The following is a 4494-nucleotide window of genomic DNA, read 5'->3' on the forward strand; positions in this document are numbered from 1 at the left end:
GTTCGAGAGCCCAAACCAGCGTGCGTCGGATGGTGGCGCCAGCCGGGCCTGGGGCGGCCGGAGGCGATGGCGGGGAGCTCGGCCGCGGCGGCCGGAGCTCGGGTGTGCTCGGGTTCGGCGCTGGGATACACAACAGGGGCGTGGAGAGGGGCTACGGCCTCTTGGGAGTGTGGCAAACGCGGTGACGCGCTTGGTTTCGAGCCCGCGTGGCTGTGGCCACGACGACGGCGTCGTCGGTGGAGCCGAGTGCTCGGGCTCGGTGGAAATGGCGGCTAGGGGGCGCAACTGAGGCGTAGAGGAGGGGGGTTAGGGGCAGGGGCTTACGTTGAGTCTTCCGGTGCAGACGGCGGGGCCGGGGAGGTGTCGGAGCGAGCGGGGCGGCGAGGCGAATCTCCAGCGACCCGAGGAGGATGAAGGGGTCAGGGATGGTGCTTCGAGGCGTCCGGCGTCATGTGGCTCGGCGGAAAGGACCGGGGCGTCACGGCGGAGCTCGGGGACGCGTCGGAGAGGCTCGGAGGTGGCTCTGGCCGTGGGGGAGCTCGTCGGCGGCGACGACTGCGTTCGGTCGCGCGTGTGAGAGAGAGACAGAGGAGGGGATGAGGGCGAGGGAGAGTGCGAGAGAGGCCGAGGGATGCGTGGTGTCGCGAGGGAGGGCCAGAGCGACGAGGAGGCAGGCAGGGAGGCAGGAGGTGGCCGGCGCGTGGCCGGCGCGCAGCGAGCACGCGGCCCTGCCTTCTGGCGTGAGGTAGGGGTCACTGGCGCTGGCCAGTCGGCTGGGCCGGCACAATGTCGGGCCAGCAGTGGCCCAGGTAAGCTTTCTCTCTTCTCTGTTTTCTAAATTGTTTCTGTTTTCTATTTTTCTGCAATTGTTTTGGGTTTAGTTTTAACACCAAACCATTTTATAAAATCCTGAAAATAAATATGTGACTAGAACTAAAATATCCTAAACCACATAAAATGTTCCAGAATTATTGGACATATATTAATTATATAAAGAATATATATCCAATGCAAATAGTTATTGAATTAATTCAAAGGCCCAAAATAAATGTTTCTGAGATACCAAAAACATTGGTTTGAATTTTACTTCTTGCCAATATTTTCGGAGACTAAGAGGAACATTTTCTTGGATTTCTTTGAAGACATTTTAATGTTGATTAATTTTGAACTGGTTTCTGAGGGTTTCAACAAACCTCAACTCAACTTTCAGAAATTTTAGACATGATGCATGAGTGCAGATGCAACTATTTCACTCAGGTACTCTAGGGCTGTGACAACTAACCCCTACTAAATAAGAATCTCGTCCCGAGATTCAAGCGTAGGGTAAGGTGAAGGGGGAAACACAAGCTAACAAAATCTTCACGATCCAGATGTCTTCTCGAGGATGTTGATTTATTGCATCATCTTGATCTCGACGTCTTGCTTTGAGAACTACATCCAACATGACAACGAGTAGAAAGGGAGAATTTAAGAAGAAACGATCTTCTTGAGGTTCGAGCAACATATTAATGATCACAAGATCAACTCATGGAATGAGACATGGAAACATCTCTGGAGCTGAGAGGCAAAACATGCATCAGAGATGATGGAAGAGAAACATATGACAAAGGTTCAAATTGGTAGGCGATAATTCCATGCTGGAGTAGGATGGTGCATGGTTTTCAAGGTAGTGAGGAGATAATTGCCATGATACCATAATGAGACATCTTAAGGAAGGTGACTCGCAGAAATATTCCCTTAAGTGGCAAAAAGAATTACTTTTGATTTAGAGATCATTGAAACTCTTCATACCAGCTTAAGGAAATTTACAATTGATCGTTTGAGATAGCTCGAAGAGATGGCATATTTGGACTAGGATGGATGATGTGGACTACCTTGTTGAAGACAACGCAATGGATGATTTTTGCTTATCACCGGAAATGGATGGGACCCATGGTAGACTGACACAATGACGGGTGCAAGCTGGGAAAAAAATGCAAATACTGGGAATGATTCTAGTGACTGGGAAAAAACTCCACAGACGAGAGTGATTCCCCTATTTGAATGGTTATAGCATAACCGAGGAAACTGAGAACGGATCCCAGTTAATGCCGACGATAAATCCTAGTGCTTAAGTGTGCTCTCAAGAACTTGAGCATTTCCGTATCAATCAAGGTTTTACCAATATCCGTGTCAAGGATCCTGGCAACACAACATGCTACCATGATGAATAATGGTGGAAGATGCAGATGCAAAGAAAGATAACACGTTCTCAGATTTCACCTTAGCGAGGCCAAGGAATCAAAATCTGGATGATCGACCGAGAGACATTTAGCACTCCACTTCTAATGTTCCTCTTGATGTACTGGTTACCATGGTCATGCTTTAAAGCATCAACATAGCCATCAAGTAGTGGTCGGACTTCGGAATACAAAGGATCCATAAGGAACAACTTCTGGAGAAAATCCTATGAAATCCTTATAGAGAGGTGGCCAACTTCTTCAATCAAGATACTACAATAATAGATCTTCTGACTGGGTGTGTTGGCCACGACATCCACTTTACTGGTTATTGAGAGACCGATATTATAGTTCTTGGAAAATGCTCCAACCATCATATCTGCCTGAGATTCAGATCTGGTTGGTGTTAGGATATTCCAGACTCATCGAGTCTAGAAAGGAAAATGAAGGTTTGCAACACAATTTGACGAGATGACGTTGCGAGATTCTCGGGGAATGAACTGTGATAGCAGGCTCCAAAACATGAGCTGGTTCTGCTACAAACCTGTGAACACGCTAACTGAGACAAGCGTGACCACGTGGTAGTCTTATAATAAAACACTACTGAGTTCAGATGGGGAACCATCATCAAGGATAACAAAGTCCTTGCATAAGTCATCATTAGCTCTTAAGAAGGAACTTCTTCTCCTTGAACAAATCAATCAGTGGCTTGGTGTGCTAGGAACACATACAGAATGGAGGCGGCCAACCTATCATACCATAGAGTACTTCGCACATAGGCATGGCTAACTTGGGATGATTCCAGAGGAAGCAAAAACAAGCTTTCTCGAATTTATAGCGGCAACTTGCACCAAATGCACATAAATCAGAGAAAGTCGCTTCTTTCATCCAAACATATGCTTCATGAACGAAACACGAAGAAATACTTACACAAGTTTCCAACACTAGGTTGAGGTTCAACATGAGTCATGGGGGAAGACAGAATGCTGCTCATGGGCTCAACAGCAACTCATCCGAATTTCCATATCACTGGACTTCCACCATCATGTGAACACGGTGATAGTATTGGTCAGACCAGAAGATGTAATGATGTATGCTCAAGGGATCAACCACAAGTAAGACAACATTACGAACATCGTTGGTTCTGATTTGACTTGACAATAGCCCATACTCAAGTCAAGGTTTTGACAAGGCAATAGATCCAACAACTGATCACGAGGACCAATGGATGGAGATATCATCTTTCTTCAACACGCACACACACAAAAAGATATCCCTTAACATGAACTAAGTCAGACAAGCTTTATCTTCCAACTCTCCAAGTTGTTGTTTAGCTCAACCAACTAGCTCAGGGATATCCAACACAGATTCTTGGAGAAGGGGTGATTTATAAGAAAACCCATTTAATCACGAACTCAACATACCGGTTAGGTGACAACCAGGTAATACTTCCGAGAAGTTCTTCGGAAATCACGAACCACCGATATGTTATTAAGCTCGAGAAAAATCTTGCTTGTCAGGGCAAGACGATATGATCAAATAAGCAAGGATAGACACAGTCCCAACTCTTGATCGAAGAGTGCACCAGGGAAATGGACTAGGTAGCACAATCAATCTTAGAATGATGATTTAATATCCAACATGCTAAGAATGAGAATATTGTCATTTACTACAAAGCAACAAGTTGCTCGGAGTATTGATTTCACACATCACAATTCACTTGTCGGCATTCCGGTTACAACAACACGGAACCAAGGAATGAATAATGATGGCGAGAAGTATCACTGTATCAAAAATTCATAAGAGATGGTGCAATTCCTATGATATTCTTGGCACGAATAGGGTAGAACTCCAAGGTAGAACAGAGCAAAAGCTGGATTGGCATTTTGATCTGCGGGATACAACTACTTTGACCCAATCCTAGATATGGATGAGGTACTGGAGTTTGTTTCTCCTAGTCATTCTGGAATAGAATGGCTTGACGGACCACAAGAATAATAGGCATCGATGAACACAAATGCACACATACTCTTGGCTATCATCTGATAGAAGATGGTCGGAATACAACTGAAGAGGAACAACTCGAGGAACATATAATTTTCTGAGTTGTGGATGCATAGATTAGTATGTCGAGCAAAGCTCAACATTTCTTCCGGATAACCCATGCAGATAGGTAGGACTGGCAGATTCACAATGCAGAATGGAGAACTCATAGGAGCACTCTGTCGTGACCTTTTGGTTCAAAAGAACTTCCTGCCAGATGGTATGATAATTG

The sequence above is a fragment of the Triticum urartu genome, chromosome 7 (genome assembly GCF_003073215.2).
Source record: "Triticum urartu cultivar G1812 chromosome 7, Tu2.1, whole genome shotgun sequence".
In the NCBI taxonomy this organism is placed as follows: domain Eukaryota; kingdom Viridiplantae; phylum Streptophyta; class Magnoliopsida; order Poales; family Poaceae; genus Triticum; species Triticum urartu.